The 19,098-nt window shown below is 34.3% G+C and overlaps 1 pseudogene; it reads left to right on the forward strand.

Moving 5' to 3' along the window:
• Nucleotides 1-303: 303 nt before the first annotated feature.
• On the forward strand, nucleotides 304-2,470 carry LOC134251498 (uncharacterized; annotated as a pseudogene).
• The last annotated feature ends 16,628 nt before the right edge of the window (nucleotides 2,471-19,098 follow it).

The following is a 19,098-nucleotide window of genomic DNA, read 5'->3' on the forward strand; positions in this document are numbered from 1 at the left end:
TTTTTAGTGCGAGACTTAAGAATTATTGACTTTTTAGAAAATTCATTAACCAATCAGAGTTTGACCAGTCCTTTTGATTGATTACTTAGTGCGATCTGTTGGTTAAGTTTTCTCTTGAACTTTGTCTGCAAAATGGTATTGCTACAATTTTCAACAAATATGCTAACATTTTCAGTAGATATTGATTGATTAGAGCACATTTGCCTAAAAAGCCTGATATAAATGCTTTGCAAGTTCCTCATAAGATAACAATTTCCTTCAGAAAAAGATTTAAAACTTTCGATTTTATTAAATAAAGTTATTATACCAGTTTTAAAAGTTTGGAATTCGAAGCGAGACGAGAAGAAACTAGTGGTTCTGTCGGATGTTTCCATTGACAACCTTAAGGAAAAGGTATTTTAAAACCAAATGTATACAATATCTACAGTTTGATTATTTGTATATTAATGTGTTAAAGTAGAAAACCTCAATAGTATCCCTTACATTCTATTTTATAGTAAAAATGGACATAACAACAAAGAGATTTGTATTGGAAGAAGATGGTACAGAGGTTGATGACGATGAAATTCCTCTGGAAGTAAAGAAGTTATAGCACTTATCGACGGTGAAGAATGGACTTTACCCGACCAAATAATCATTGAAGAAATCCCAGCTTTACCAGCAGTACCAACTTCCAGTTTTGATGCAAAGGAAGCAGATTTATTTGAAGAGAATGAGACATTTCCTCAGTATAAACAGTATAAAATATAAAATAGTTTTAAGTCAGACTTATATATTTTGCGAGCCTAATTCAGTCCATATTTTTATGGTTATAGCTTCAGAAGAAAAAAGTGTGGTTTTAAACTGTCCTTCCTAATGGACTTCATCCACCAGACAAGGTTGGCCTTCCGGATCTCCCTCTCCATCCTTAAAGTTGGCTTTAAAATCTGGAAAAAAAAGTGCCCGAGTATTCAACCAAACCTTTAAAGAGTGCGAAATATTCTACACAACCAAATATCAAACTAAAGCTGACTCTTCCTATTATCAAGCAATTGGGAAGAAGATGATTGCAAAATACCCGGCGTTAGCATATGCTGATGGGACACATCCATGGGTAAAATTTTAATGGACGATTGTTTTGATACTTAAAACTCTACTTTTAAGACAAAACACTAAATGACACATGATGAACTGAAATTTATTTTAACTTTTTTGGTTTACATACATCTGTTTAATATTATTCAGTCATTGATTCTCTTTATTACAGAGTTTCTTCGTCTCCAAACTTGGCTAAAGTGGTAATGCTGATCAGGAAATTGCTAAATCTAGTACACCAAAGTCAAAACAATTTCGGCTTGGATCCAAAGCTAGAGAAGCCAGTCGAGGAGTTATTCCCTCTGAGAACTGGGACAAGCACGTTATTGAAATTAAAAAGGAATGGGAAGGGAAACGATCTGTTGTGCATCTCCGCACCCTTCCGGGCCAGACAAGGCAAGGGAGGGGGAAATGGATGACTACTCTAAAAGGCTGCTTAAATTTCTCCAATTCTACAAAAGTTCCCATGCTTTGAGGAAGGAGATTTTGTAAGTACATAGTTATGTATCTCGTCATTTTGTTGATACTTGTATTTTAAAACATATTCTCTATAATAGGAAAACAGAGTTAAAATGTCATTTTAAGTGTATACGATCCTCAGTCAGGAAGAATAACTCTTTAATTTATAATTTAATTCAAAAAATCTTAAAATAAAGCTTGAAATTGATTTTTTTTCATGCAACAATTTTTATTTCATGTATGGGATTCGTGGGATTCGAACCCCAGCAATAAAAATCCAACGTATCATATTTCTATGAGACTAACGCGCTAACCACTATGCTACATAGCTCATCTTTGATGATGGGCATTTCATTTTTGTGATATGACCCTTGACTACATGGACTTAAAGTAATTCTCAGAAAGATGCAAATGTTATACCATAAAAATGTACTTTAAAGGTAGAGTGGGTCTTCACTCCATATTTTTGTAAACCAATAAATGTATATTTAATTGCAAACTTTTAGCATAACCTTTGGCTTACAAGACGATGGAGCTAAGACCCAATCGTATTAAAAAACTGTAAAAGTATGAGAAAATGGTTGTTTTTGTTCTTTTTAGAGTGTGTATGCTCTTTCAAAGGCAAATATTTTCAGTCTTTGTAGGACTTTTGTAAATTGTAGAGATTTTACATTTAGTATACTTTAAATAGTATTCGATGAAATATGTATCAAAATTCGGAGAATCCCCCATCTTCTTTGAATATGAACAATCTAAGGATGAGTCTAATTTTATAATGATAAATAAATGTTTGTCATACCTTTTCCAATACTCTTGTTTTTTTTTTTTTCAGATATCCCCCTTTGACTATTTTCTTGTTTTGGAGGGAGGGGAGAGACCTGAAAGTTTGTTCCTCATACTGGGGCAAAATTTTCGAGAACTCTCACATCGATACTAGATATAAAGACAGGTCGTGTCATCGTTGTATCCTCTGATGACACCATTTCAAGGAAGAGGGATGAAATCGTCAAGGTGCCTTCATGAGCGAGATCATGGATTAATTAAATTGAAAATAAAACAAAAGGAAGAGAAAAAGTAAACACATGCACAGTACATGAAAATCTCTATTAAAAATTCTGAATATTTATTCAGCTATCTTCTATTAGAGAAGTGTGATTTTTTTCCAGGAAGTCTACAAGATTTAAACTGCTTTGAAAGCATAATCTTAAAACATTCACTGTGCTGACGCCCCGAACATATTGGAGAGTTATGCACGTGTGGAATCGCCATATTTTGTGAGTATAAGTTTGATTGAATTTGAATTCACATAATGAATAATTGTATCTTTCTCTACTTTGATATCTTTGTGTTCTATTGGTAATTTGTTTGTAATGTGTGCAATATAGTTTTTTCAAGCACATTACTACTTTGATATCAATGTGAGAGTTAAAATAAAGATTAATGCCACATCCAGGCCAATTAATTTGATTAGACTTTCAAAGAAACTTGGAAAGACACCTGCAAAAATGCTCTTACTGGCTTAGAACAGAACCTCGTGTAAATAAAATTAATGAATCAAAAATAAACTCCTCCCACAGCTATGGCATTACTACGTTTACAAATCGAGCACGCAACCCCATTACGCATGTTTTATTAATATTTATTAGAAAACAGGTCAGTGTGCCTCAGATGCTTGAAAAAATTAAGAGTTATCGTTCGTACAGTAGCAAGAACGACAACTCTAGAACGAGAATAGAGCATTACATGTGAATACAACATATTACATTTAAATAAATTTACATAATTTAATTAAAATCCAGGTTTTAAAAAAGACCCAAATGAAAGCAAATTTTGCGATTAATGTATAACTGATAGATATACAGTACTAGTATTAGAAATGAAATACTTTACTTTAATTTACTTTAATGCAATTTGCTTTTATATTTTTTTTATCTACCTATTGATGATGCACTGCCTTTATCTACTAATGTATCTTTCATGCTTCTCGGGGGGCCTTGTTTGAAAATAAAATATTGTTTAATTTTCTATAAAAGAGACATGTCAAACTGTTTTCTGCGATCGCCCGTTGCGCGCACCTACGAAGTGAACAAGAATGCATATGACAGGTATCATGCAGATGCCCGCTCCTGCTGGTTCTTCAAGGAAATATAAGAGATAAGATCTCGAGGTGACCAGACGTGTTTTACAATGCTCCTCCTTATTAGTAATTACCTGTACTTCTGGATATGATTAATAATGGAGTCAATCAATTTGAATGAAAATACGAGTTTATTTAAATCTATTCTGGATACCTTTGGACTTTCATTTTCACAAGGAAATTCAAATTCTTTACCTGGTGATGAAGATCCATTACTTGATGTCCATGTGCCAGATTTCTTACAACAAACAGAGTGTAACTGAACTATGAGGAAGATATTCGACGACATTGTGACCATTCTAAACAATGATCTGCTGTTTGCCAAAACTGGATTTAAAAATGGAAACATCTACAAATCATGTAATGGTAATGTTACAGCTACGCTGTATAAATCTACCCAAACAATCCATATTCAAGGAAGTGAAAGACTCAGTTGGCTTAGAGATTTCCTAAATCAAATTTATCATCTACCAATAACTGAAGTCAGTAAAATCGAAGGAATAGGCATGCCAGAGCCACAAAATATGTCTACACCTAAACATTGCAAATCGCAAGAAACGGAAGCTCGGCCATGTCTTAATTGCAATAGTTTTGATGTTATTCAAAAACTAACAAAGACTGTGTCAGATCTCTCCGAAGAAGTTGCTAGACTGAAGCTGGAGCTGCAATCTCTACAGGTTAAAAATACAAATTCTGTAGACGCAACTACCCAAACTAGGGAACCGGTTACAAAAGCTAAGGCGATTGACACAAGGGACCTAGAGGATTCCAAATTACAAGGTATAATCAGACCCACACAGTGTTCTAAAGTGGAGACAACAGATTCGTCAACATCCCCAGAAACTGATCAGAGTAGCCAAATAATTCACAATAAACCCAGCAAGAACCAACGACTGGAGTCAGAGGTTCCATCTGGAAAGTCAGTGTTGATAATTGGTGATTCTATCCTCCAACGAATTAGAACACGTGGATTATTGAGACATGTTGCTGTCCGAACAAACAGAGGTGCTCGGCTGTCAAACATCAGGAGAATTCTCCAGGAAACCGATGTATCGTCCTTCGGGTCAATATTCCTACTTGCCGGGGGTAATGATGCTGCCAAGGACAGGGAATTGGAGACCAGTGAATGTCATCTCAGTGAAATTGTGCAAGAAATCTAGAGGAGGTCCCCGCATACCGAAATATTCATATCGGAAATACCACCACGACGAGATGCTGATGTTACCCACATGAATGAAATGATGATACAGTGTCAACACTCTAAAAGATAAGTTCAAGTCATCAGGTATGTTTTGGAAGGATGGGATTCATTTATCCGACAAGGGAACATCTACACTACTGAAATCCTATAATGCGCACATTCCGGTCATCAAAGCCCGCCATCAGAATGATACACAAAATGCGACTGGTAATGTGAATATGTGTTATTTTTGCGGTGAAAATGGTCATTCTTCACGGAATTGTAGGCATGGATGTAAAATTCTTTGCTGGAACTGCAACTCTTCATAAGGCAAAACACTGTTCCTATTAGGAATTCGGCAAAAAGGAAATTGCCGAAAAACCATTCCTCTTAAAATCAAACCCCTTTAGTGTTTTGGATAATCTTTGTGGTTAATGTGATGAAACATCATGCAAATGCTCATATCTCTGTAATTCACACAATACTAATTTATAACTCAGATCCGGTCAAGATAAACCTTATACACGTTCTAATAATGAAAATGATGTAAATTGTTCTTTAAAAAATGTATCTCCTAGGAAAATTCATAAATGTACATACCAAACTACCATTTCATCAAAGAAAAATTCTAACTTAGTAAATCCTGAAGTCAACGAGGAACTACAAAAGAAATATTCAAATTCATTTAATTTTGGACTCATCAAGAAAGGTCTTAGATTTGGGAATCTAATATATGTCACATCTTGCCTAAAATTGACCAGCTTAAGCTTCTTTTATCAGGTTATATTTACATTCCGTGTATTTTTCCTCATGAAATTCATTAGAACATTCTATAACATTCTATAACACACGCGAAACCTTGTCACCGCGCGATAGAATACACAGTAGGAACTATATGCATTTTCAATAAATTAGGAACACGGAAATGTACAATGTGTTGACTCAATTTAATCAAAAACTATCATCCTGTTAAATTAACGTAAAATTACTACAAATGTACGTTTGAAAGTAATTTGTCACTTTTTTCCCTCGCAATGTTTGTTTGCGTTATTTAACTTTGCAACGTAATCTGACGTCACAAACGGCTCTTACGTCTATTAACCACCTCAGTTTTGAAGGGCGCTAAATTCACATTAAAGATTAACGAAATCAGAAATTATGAAGCAGGAAAATTAGAGAATGTAAATATAAGCATTAAATTCGTATTTTTGGCTGTCTTCGGTCCTATAACACACCTGGCCGTGCCGACAAATTTATCATACCGCGCTAACGCGCGGTATTCAATTTGTCGGCACGGCCAGGTGTGTTATAGGACCGAAGACAGCCAAAAATATGAATTCAATGCTTAAATCATTCTATTGATGTATTTGGTATATGTGAAACTTTTTTTTAAATGAACAGACGGATAATTGTGAATTAGATGTCGATGGATTTAATTTTGAGAGAAGAGATAGATTAGGAAAATCGGGAGGAGGAATAATTGTATATATCTCAAATAATTTGTATTACAAACGTTGCAATGATTTTGAAATAGGTGGTATAGAAACAATATGGCTTGAAATTAACATCCCAAATTCAAAACCAATTTTTAGCCGGGCTCATTGCTCGTAGAGCAATGCCCGGCTATTGCGACGGTGCGCAACAGAAAATGCTGCTTCTTCGCCGCCAAATTGAGTTTACGAGTAAAAATATAGTACGTACGCCAAGCCGCTGTTGAGAAAACAAAATCCATTCAAACACCTTAAGAAATAGTAAATCGAATATTTTTATCAAAATATTAAATTGTTTAAAATTTTTCCTGGCTTCTTTGACCAATATTTTACAAAGCAGTTCAAAAGTAGCGAAAGGTCCTGTCTGCGTCATATTCTGTTAATAAAGGTTGTACTATCAGGCTAACACAAATGCAGGGAACATCATTAATGGCTTGATGCAAAACTCCCCGCTGAGGACACATCAGTGCAGAGTCGTTTGACCTTAATTAATCTTGCTGCATCGGTGTTAATTTACTTAGAACTGTTTGTATATACAACCAGTTACCCCGAATAAATATTTTACGCTGTTTATTTCTAGCTATATTTTATTTCATTTTAAAAACGTTTTAATACTATACTTGCCATTGAGATATTTTTGTGTGTAACATATCCTCTAAACGTCTGAACTTGATTTTAAACTGTCACCACAGTCCCATAGTCCTTCTTCATTACCCTGTAAATGAGCCCGGCTTTCAGTACTTCTGAGTACTTTGATTTATTGTACTGCATATAGGCCCCAATCTGCCACCACCTGCTGGGTAGAAAGTCTAACACAGGAGATAAACTGTGCATCCCGCTGTGACGATGCTGAAATTTTTTTAACAGGTGATTTTAATATTGACCTGATGAAAGACCCCCCAAGATACTGGACCTCTGCTTTTGAAGAATATGACTTCTCACAGATAATAAATGTAATAAAAGTTAATTTTCAATCCTTATATTCACTCTCTAATCCTTATGATGCATTAAATAAATTTTATTCGCTTTTTAATGATGTACTAGACAAACATGCAAAAATAAAACCTAAAAGAGTGAAGTATGATGCAAGACCAAAATGGTTAACCCAAGAAATTCTTGAAGCACAGCACAAGCGCAATAATTTTCATAAAATTAAGGACTTTGAAAACTACAGATTATGGCGAAAAAAAGTAACGTCACTAATTGAAAATGCAAAAATTAATTATTATAAATCAACTGTAGAGCAAAACAAAAATCCCCGTCAGATGTGGGATGCATTAAACAAATTAGCTTCTACCCCAAAAAATTATAGTCCGACGGCACTTGAACAAAATAATATTGTAACAGAGGATACACAAGAAATTGCAGAGATATTTCATTCTCATTTCTCAACTGTCTCTGCTAAACTCCTTGAAGGAGTAAATAAAGAAGAATGTGATTTCGATGGCCTTTTAAATTTTGTACAGTCTAAATTGGGAACAGAAATGTTTTCTATCCCGCTTATTAGCCCTAATGAAGTGCTTTCCTTACTAAACAAACTAGATGTTAATAAATCATGGTGTAGATACCATCCGTCCACGTTTATTAAAACTTACTGCACAGATAATACATAAACCTGTAACCCATATAATAAATACTAGTATCACATCAGGTATTTTCCCGAAAAGTTTTAAACTTCCCAAAGTTACACCTATCTATAAAAAGGGAAACAAGCTAGATCCAAATAACTACAGACCCATTTCTATTTTACCCACATTATCAAGAATTATAGAAAAACATGTGGCAAAATATGTACGATTACTATTTTCAGAATTTGATCTTTTAATAGAATCTCAATCAGGTTTCAGAGAATTGCACTCATGTCAAACAGCCCTTACAAACATTACAGATAAATGGTTACCGTATATGAAATGTACCAAGGCAAACTTGTTGGTACTGTCTTTCTCGACTTCAGTAAGGCTTTTGACTTAGTAAATCATGAAATTCTTCTTAAAAAGCTAGAGTGTTGTAATTGTAATGAAATAACTTTACACTGGTTTCGATCATATTTAAGTGACAGACTTCAAAGTGTCCATCTGTCTAACAAAAAATCATCTTATCAGCAAGTCACAGCGGGAGTTCCACAGGGGTCTATACTAGGACCTCTTTTGTTTTTACTGTACATTAATGATCTTCCACTTTATATCAAAAATTCAAACATAGATTTGTTTGCCGATGATGCCACTTTACATGTCCCCGGCAAAGATCCCCAATCTATAGTAAATTCATTTTCAATGGATATTGCTTGTATAGAAAAATGGTGCTTTCAAAATCAAATTATACTTAATGCCTCAAAAACTAAATGCATGTTAAGGTAGTTCTATACTCGGCACTAAATGGGCTCAATCTTTAAAAATCTGCTTTTATAAGATAGACATACATCCCAGCAATGAATAAACACAAGAAAAAATATATGACAACATGTTCACTTTTCCGCTATAGCCTATCGGAGTATATACCCCGAAATGTAAAATACTGAAATTTTACCTATCCTAGATTTTGTTGTATATAAATTAATTTAAGTCTAAATATTCAACTTTAATACCCAGAATAGAGTAGAAACATGTTAGTTAACAATATAATATCATTGTTTTGCATGAATTATTATAAATAGTTGCACTTTGTTAAGCTATTGTATCAAAATTTAATGTGAGAAAATATGCTTCACAGGACAATGTCGGTCATTTAAAAAAAATTATGGACTCAAACTTCGTAAATTTGCATTATTTTTACTAAATTATATTTAAGAAAAATAATAAGCTTAAAAAAATTATATGTTGACGCATTACTTTTCGTGGTATGAGCTCTACACTAAAGGGACCCCCTATTTTCTTTCTTCCAGAAGTAATTTTAGCCATATATTTCTGTAATACTGTTTATGTTTGAGTGTATACTTGTATTAACAAGGTTGTACATAATTTAAGACAATAATTATACACACCCAAAACCAAATGTCTCTAAAATTTATCTTATTTTACTCAAAAAAAAAAAAAAATAATAAAACACACTTGTCTTTAAATTGGAGACGATGAAAATGAAAGTAATTCATTGATTCTCAGAAACTGGATGATTTTGCTACAGAAAGTAACGAAGTGTGCTGCAAGTGAATCAACTTTTGTCAAATATTTATTCAAAAGATAATTTTGCATTGGGATTCGTAGGTAAGCAGGTTGGGGGAGGGGGTATGCGTTTTATGCAATAATTATTATTCAAAGTAAATTTTGTAATGCTTGATTAGTAAAATCCATATATTGTCTAAGTCAAATCGTAGTCATTACTTTTCTTCCGAATTATCACTATTAGCTTCAACTTGGCCGCCGACAATAGTCGCCTCGATAGTTTGATACATGTTCTGATGTAGCATGTATATGGTCCGTGTTTTCGGCGCGGCATATAAAACATGCATCATTCACAGAAATATCGTTTTATTACCTTATTACTTCTGGCAACCGAAAGTTGTTCCCAGCCTTCTCTTTTTAATTAATTTATCCTTAAACTGTAGAATATGTGTTTGTTGACGCGACCGACTTCGAGCAAAATCGTTACCGGATATTTAAAACGCTAAGTAAAAGTCAAACCAATATAGTTAAAAAATCTCATCTCGGAAAAAGGAAGCGCGGTTCCGGTTTTACTATTCGCAAATGACGTAGTGCGAGTATAGAACTACTTTAATAGGGACTCATCAGAAGAGATCAAAATTCTTAGACCATGATTTTCCTTTATACTTTTCGAACCAGAAATTAGACAATGTAACATATGAAAAAATTCTTGGGGTATATATATATAATTCTTTACAATACAATGTACATATCGACCATGTATGTAAAACTCTGTCACGTAAAATTTCTGCACTCCGTAGAATTAAAAAATATCTTCCCCTTCAAACACACAAGTTGTTTTATAATGCTTACATCATGCCTACCATTGATTACTGACTAACAGTTTGGAGAATTTTTTTTTTTTAGATTTTCGAAATTTGTAAGTAAATCATGTCCCTTGTGACAGATGACATATTGATAATAACCACTTACCTCAATCTGTTAGCAGCTCAGCCTGACTTTTGTTATCTTCAATATGAACAAAAATAAATTTTATGATACAGGGCATGGGACACTAATTGGGAAGCAGGCAGGTAAAATCCTGCAGTACGAGATCCGAAGCAAAAGCTGCAGTGTTTGTGACCACCATGGAGAGGGCGTGATACTGAAACGGAAATTGGTTTTACTGATTTAGTTTCGTATAAAACGTTAGTCCTATGTTTTCGTCTAATTTCTTAAACACTAAAAAATATTAATTTTCTTAGATCATACAAGTAGTATGAAACTGCCTATATTCGGAGCTGCACTGAGGTAATACATGTTGTATTACGGGAACTCAGGGGACCTCTCTGGTGATGGAGTGGATAAACATTAGTTTGTTTCATCTCTTGCATACGGTCGTAAGACCTGAATAAGGCAGACAGTTGCAGGGATGAACAGCTAAGGGTTCACAGTACACCAAAGCACGTAAGACCTGAATAAGGCAGTCACTTGGTTGTACAGAGAGGTGGCATACCACAATTAGAGGTGGGGGAAGTGCCAAGATGTAGCAGTAATAGTGGAGAGGCAGGGCAAGAAGAAAATTACTTGCGGAAGACACCCGTTGACCACAGCTAGTGGTTGTCCAATCAAGAAGAAACCCATTGTATTTGTACATATTTGATTATAATCGTATTGGTCAACAAAAATCTGAGTTAACAGGTTAACGAACCTAAGTGTAACGCTTCGGTGATACAAGATATATCACCAAACACCAAGCTCGGCCGCGTTGCACGTTACATTATTTGGTGGCAGCGTCGGGATTTTGTTGACCATGTATTCGTCCAAGAAAGTGTCAAAAACTATAGAGCGAATGGAGAAGCTCTTGGAAAAGATGAGAACGCCGATCAGCAACGATGGTCAGACAAATGCGGCAAGCCAAGAGTCTGGATATACAACACACAGTACTGATAATCAACCGGCCGGTATGTCAGAAGATGTGTCATTTGACGAGTACGGCGCAAGGCCTAAAGTTGGATTTCCAGACGAAGGCAAACCAAGCTACACACCAAGTGCTGGGATTGACGACATTGTGACAGGCCATCTATTTGACACGCCAAAACCACATAGGCAGTCAATAGGGACAGACAATGCGAAGACAGGCCATATAATCAAGCCAGCCACGTATGACGGAAGTAGTTCCTGGCTTCACTACAAGTCACATTTTGAGGCTTGTGCTGTTGTAAACGACTGGACAGAGAATAAGAAATGTCTTTACCTAGCTGTATCACTGCGTGGCCAAGCACAGTCAGTGTTAGGAGACTTGCCAAGTGATACTGGTCAGCACTATAAAACACGGTCAGATCCCTTCAGGAGAGGTTCTCCCCTTCTAACCAACCACATCTGTATCGTGTTCAGCTAAAGGAACGAAGGCAAAGAGCATCGGAGTCCATACCAGAGTTACGTCAGACCATTAGACGACTAACCAGTTTGGCCTACGCATCAGCACCTGGTGATGTGCGAGCAACTCTGGTCAAAGATGCATTCATAGATTCCTAGGGATATGTCACAAATTGTCAGGCATTGAAAAGTTTTGTACATATGTAAATAAATTGTAAATAGTTAATCATATGCGGGACGCATATAATCTTGAGAGGAGGGTAGTGAAACGGAAATTGGTTTTACTGATTTAGTTTCGTATAAAACGTAAGACCTATGTTTTCGTCTTATTTCTTAAACACTAAAAAATATTAATTTTCTTAGATCATACAAGTAGTATGAAACTGCCTATATTCGGAGCTGCACTGAGGTAATACATGCTGTATTACGGGAACTCAGGGGACCTCTCTGGTGATGAGGTGGATAAACATTAGTTTGTTTCATCTCTTGCATACGGTCGTAAGACCTGAATAAGGCAGACAGTTGCAGGGATGAACAGCTAAGGGTTCACAGTACACCAAAGCACGTAAGACCTGAATAAGGCAGTCACTTGGTTGTACAGAGAGGTGGCATACCACAATTAGAGGTGGGGGAAGTGCCAAGATGTAGCAGTAATAGTGGAGAGGCAGGGCAAGAAGAAAATTACTTGCGGAAGACACCCGTTGACCACAGCTAGTGGTTGTCCAATCAAGAAGAAACCCATTGTATTTGTACATATTTGATTATAATCGTATTGGTCAACAAATATCTGAGTTAACAGGTTAACGAACCTAAGTGTAACGCCTCGATGATACAAGATATATCACCAAACACCAAGCTCGGCCGCGTTGCACGTTACAATACCAGTCCATCAGTGTTCCAAAAACTGGGATGAATCCAGCAAGGCGATGGAGCCAGATATGGCAGTGCCCCATGTTACATAGAACGAGAGACTGCGGCCATCCAATACAAGTAATCCATCCTGACAATGACTCCACCACCCTATCTACTTTAAAATTGGACTTCCCTGGACTACAGAAGAAAGATTAAAAAGGGGAATATCTAAAAAGCTTTAAGCATTAGCTTGAAATTGGAAAGAACTAAAATCGCAACCATAAGTAATTCCATACCTGTTTAGATGCTTAATGTATACATGTACCCACCCTGCCCAGGGCTAGAACAGGCGATGATGTTCCAGAAGGCCTATCACAGATTGTACTTCACCTTTTGGTGACAATGCGATGTGCAGTGACTGGTGTACTTTTAAAGAAGATCCAAAAATTTATATTAAATTCATAAAAATATTAAACTATTTATGGTAATTTCTTGTATTTAATTGAATCCATGGATTTCAATCTTTTATTAACAAGATGCCTGATCAATGTGAATACATCATACATAATGCATCTCAATTGTTTCAACACAAATGTGTGACATAAATTTGCATTTGCAAATTTGTTTTATATATATATATATATATATATATATATATATATATATATATATATATATATATATATATATATATATATATAAATAATCCAGAGTTTGGAAAAGATGATCACATTTTATTTTAAAGCGCTTTCGCCATTCGGCTCTTCAGTTGATTTTGAATAACAATAGCAACATGACATGATAACGTCGTTATTATGACGTCATAATTAAAGGACAACGTTAATATTTGGCGCAAAAAATGTCCGTAGAAAGCGCCAAATTAAATAGACTTGACACTGTAAATGATACATATTTACACAGTAATAATCAAAAATTAATAAATTTTAAAAACAATATTAACAGTCATTGATTAAATCAGAACATTTATCTGTTTAGTTTAGGCTTAAATTTATCAATGAAATATTGTTCTTTGGCCCGCCGTAACTGTTCATTTTCCTCAGTAACTTTATAAAACGGAAAGATACTAAAACATCCTTTACCGCATCGTTCAAAATGTTCGCTGCACGGAGTATTTCTTACGGAAGGGTCCCTTATCTGCTGTTTGTGTACTCTAACACGGTCGGATATTTTATTCCCTGTTTGACCAATGTAATTTTCTCCGCAACCTCGGCAAGTCATGCAATACACTAAAATTTTAAGTGAGAATGGGAAAGAAAAAAGAAAAGACTGAGAGTATCCTTAAAGTATTATGCTATATGCAGTCCGAGCAGGGAAGAAAAGTCACGGTGCATTTGACCATGTCCAATGATGATGTTGACAGTTTGATTGTTGATAGGCCTAGTATTTTCATCAGGTAATTATTAAACAATTCATTTTACTGAAAGTTATGAATGATCTACTGACTACAGATTTAAAAACGATGAATAAACGGTACAAAGATGTCAGGATGTAACTTATATCCCAAAATTGCCAAAATATTGAATGCATTCATTCAAGAAATTTCGAAAAAAAAAATCCTTGCTTTTTATACCTAATATTTGTAACATTATTTGAACATGTATTCAATTGTTAAGTTACCTTTTAAAATGAGGTTTGATTTTACTTAATATCTCATTTTCTAATTGATAAAAAAAAATACAGATTGTGCATGACAAGAACATTAATTTTCTTGATCAAGCATTTGCATTTCACTAATTCAATCTGAAAATTTTACAATAATTTCTTATTGATTCTTCATTGATTATATTGGAAATATATTCATTTCATTGAGTGAATGAAACTTAGTGCAATATGCAATTCCAAAAATGCAATTCCTTAAATGTTATTGTAAAAATGAACACATATGATTTCAGATCATGGGTCATTAATTGGAATAGATAAGAACCAAAAAAAAAGTACTTCAGTGTTTCCTTAAAAGATTTGTGCCATCAATCAAAGTAGAGGTCATCCAATATCAGCTCAAGAATATCAAAGAAAGTTGGATGGATCAAGCTAAGATGTTGAACCAAACATGGCAAAATCAATGGAGATTTAGAGAACTTCTGACTTGTTAAACACAATGCATATTTTTATATGTCTATATAGATTATAGAAGAAAATTTAATGTTTAACAAAATCCTATCTAGTACATACATGCTGTTTTCCATATATTATGAAATATGTGTATGTGATGATTGCAGTGCCTGCTCTGTTTGTCCATCTTTGAAATTGTTTTCAGTAAAATAAATGTATACATCATAGGTATTAATTGAAGGCTGCTTTTGTCTATACTTACATGTAACAAGTTTCTTAAAAGGGTTTGTGAAAAGGAAATTAATCAATGAACAATTAAGAATAATATTTTTATTGATTAAATTTTGTTCTTACAAGGACCTTATATGCTCAATTAAGTATTTCTGAAAATTGATGAGTTTTGTACATAAAGCTGCAGTGAACATGTATAATTATATCTACTGTAACAGTTTAAAACATGACACTTGGAAATTGTAAGGTTGTTAATTTAGTAGGAATTATAAAACCAGTTTAGTAATCTACGAAAATTAAAATCTTTCACAAATACATGTAGTTTATTTTAAAATTGTTTACATTTATAATCTTTTAATTTTTTTTCTGTATTTTGATTTTAAAAAGGAGAAAATTTTGTTATATTTAATAAATTATTATTATATTTCATGGATATCAAGGAAATATATCTATCACTGTAGCATTGTTTCTTTTTTCCTGTTCTTGACAATTATTTATGACAGTGTTATGTCATTTTGCAGAATTTGTCTTTTCTCTGAAATCAGAAGTACTCTGTAAACTCATTAAAGTATGAATTGATGTCACTTAGAATTCATCTTTATTTTGTTCTGTCTGATATTTCAATTAAGATTCTCAGACTACCTAATCCAATAATTGAGCTTATGTCCATGAAGTGTAGAAATAGGCCACCTTTAAAAAATGTTTGGTTGTCGGCCTCTCCAGACCGACTGACTAAAATGACCAGACTGAAAACTTTTTTTTCAATGCAGGGTTATATTTTATTTCTTTTTATTCTTCTTATCCCCCTTAAAAAATGTGGATGAAGATTTTCTCACCTACCAACCCAATAATTTTACCCTGAGTCAATAGAGGGTAAACAAACATTACTTTAAATATAGCTTTTCTATTCTTTGAAGTGAAGACATCATTCAATTATAAAAACAGCAGCTTCGTGGATGCAATGCTTACAACATTTCACTCAAAAAATGGCAGACATGTATAATGACAAAGTCACCAGCCATAACTGAATACAGAAATTTTGCTACAAAGATGTCTAGAAGTTAATACATGTTTGAATAACTAAATCAATATGAGGTTAGATTCATAGGCTTTTAATTGGTTTAGTTGCAAAATCTTTTGAAGTATGTTTATATACATATACATGTACTTCTAAAGGTGTTGCAGTATAATTCATAGACAATTGCATCAGAATATCAAGATGTAAAGATTGCCATAAATACTAGAGTTCTTCCATGGAATAAATTTTTAGACCATCATGTAGCACAGGAGGAGTATTATTTTGAATATTTTTGGCCAATTTATGACTAAAAACAATATCAAAAACAACAATTAGTCTTTAACATTCACCATGACAAGGTGATATCAATGTTGTCTTTAAAAGTGTAGAAAAAGCCTGATTTTTATGTTCAGAACCCATATATAGCACCTGTTTCCATGGATATAATATTGGGGACATACATATATTTATAGTTCAAATTAGTGAAAATGATCAAATTAATAACTTCATGGATTTTGATGGAATCGGTAGATATGTAAAATATTGATTTTTATATTTTTGTTGCCATGGCAACGGTTTCACTTTATCAAGGAAATTTGAAAAATCTTCTTTTTTACCTAAATTTTCACATTTTTGATAACAGAAAATTAAATGTTTAAATAATAGAAGCATGGATTATACTAATTCAGGTCATTTTAATTATAAAAGTTTGATAATTTATAAAATAAATCAATTTTTTCAATGAAAATAATATTCGAGGTGAAATATGAAATACGTTAAATTTGGCGTCCTTTACTAAAAACATCGGACGGGCAATATCTTTGAAAATCATATTAAATGATGAAGCAAATCTCCCTAAATAAATTGATATATAGCATGTGTGCATATTGAAAAAAATAAAAGTTGGAGGGAGACGCAAACCTTACCTTAAATATTTAACTGAAATCTATATCATTATTTAATTCAGAATTTAATTTACTGATTATAAAATAGTTTAATTAAAAATGACTTACCATGTAGACAGAATTTATACATTCCTATTTAATTAGGATAGGTAACATTGATGTAAGTCAATAGTAATGTCTGTCTCTGCGAGGGTTTTCATGAGAAGTGAATAAAAATATTATTTCATGCAATGGTTAATAAAATTCGCGCCAGCCATGCGCAGTGACTGGAAAAACCAGTCAAACACACCCATACGCATCCCATACTCACCGTATGACATCAGAGGTCATGAACTTACAAACCATGAATGAATGAATGAAATGACGCATGCGCAAATTAAACCATAGTAAATAGTAAATAATGATCCTGTGACATTCTCCCTGTGTAAGAGGAAAATGTCTCCTGACATTTTAACTAAAATAAAAAAATAATATGCAAATAATTATGATATGAAAAATATTAAACCAAACAATCTAATTAGCATTATAATCCTTAGTCATAATACTACAGGTACCTTGTTATGTATCATAACTTCAAATAATGAAACTCTACTGTTACCTATATTGTAACCATTTAGTCATAAAACTATATACAATAAAGTCCATATACCTCTTGGCATCTACTGTTAAAGTCATAATAACTAAACTCTATCTGTGACATTCTTCCTGTGTCACTAACACTTACACATACCAAACTTGGTGATCTCCCACATACCAACTCCCATACCTGTCAGGAGCATTCTTAACTCTAGTGGATCTCCTCGGAGATCTGCGCGGCGAAACTATAGGACTTACATTCCTAACATCACCATTTTGTAACAAAGATGGGGATGAAGGTGGTAAATCTATGTGTGGTACAGACAGAATGGGAGACTCATTGTCTGTCTTAACAGTCGAATTTGGTCCGAACTGTGTTGAATTATGAGAACCGCGACTTAAGTTGTCGGAACTAACTCTGCCCTCGGTACCGAAAGATTTATTACAATCATTTACATGGTGGATACTTGAAGTATCAGGCCTAGTCCGACCTCTACTACGTGTACTTACTCTGTACACCTCCTCATCACTGGATGATGAGCTATCATCCGAGTCAGTCTGTCTCATACGCTGCCTCCTAGTCTGCTTGTTTCTGTGGTAGTCCTTCAGTGGTATCTGAAATATACATAAATGGTAATAATAAATTTCTGTGTAAGGTTTTGATCTTTCCTTTACCTGAATCTTTTTGTACTTTGTACACTGGTATTTCTTCATTTGGAATTTCGATAATCTTGTAAGGTTCTTTTTCTCATTTGTCTGATAATTTTTTTCCTGCTTTGACTAATACCCTGATCAATACTTTGTCTCCTATCTCTAACTTGGAATTCCTAACTTTGTTGTCATATTGGTGCTTGTATCTTTCTTTGTTCTTGTTCATGTTCGTCCTCGCAACTTTGTATGCAAAATCTAACTGCTTCTTTAACTTGTCAACATAATCTTCTCTACTCTTGGGCTTCTCAGATAACTCGTCTATTCCTAAATATGCATCTATAGCGAGTCTGGGATGGCAGCCAAACATCAAAAAGTGCGGCGAGTATCCGGTGGTCTCTTGTTTTGTGGCGTTATATGCCTGCACTAATGGTTTGATGTATGCCTTCCAGTCTTCCTTCTGATACTCCTCAAGAGTTCCAAGCATCTTCAGTAGAGTCTGATTAAAACGCTCCACATTCCCATTCCCCATAGGATGGTAAGGGGTCGTTCTGCTCTTACTCACTCCTGCGATGTTACATAATTCTTTAACAAGCCTACTTTCAAAGTTCCTGCCTTGGTCACTGTGTATTCGCTGTGGGAAACCATAGTAACTGAAGAAATTCTCATACAGGGCTCTTGCTGAAGTGGACGCTTTCTGGTTCCTCGTTGGTACCGCCACTGCATACTTCGAAAAATGATCAGTTATTACGAGTATATCCTCAATGTTTACCTTGGATTTCTCTAAAGAAAGAAAATCTATACATACCAGTTCCATTGGCTGTGATGTTTTGATGGTGATGAGCTCTGATCTAGGTTGTTCTCTGGTCTTACTTCTGATACAACGTCCACAATGCTCAACTCTCTCTCTGATATCCATATCCATTCCTGGCCAATAAAAACGTCTTCTGATGAGCCAATTGGTCTTTTCTCTCCCCTGATGACCTAAATCCTCATGTA

This window comes from Saccostrea cucullata, unplaced genomic scaffold (assembly GCF_032062105.1).
Source record: "Saccostrea cucullata isolate Sc308-1 unplaced genomic scaffold, CSIRO_AGI_Scuc_v1 ctg2168, whole genome shotgun sequence".
In the NCBI taxonomy this organism is placed as follows: Eukaryota; Metazoa; Mollusca; class Bivalvia; order Ostreida; family Ostreidae; genus Saccostrea; species Saccostrea cuccullata.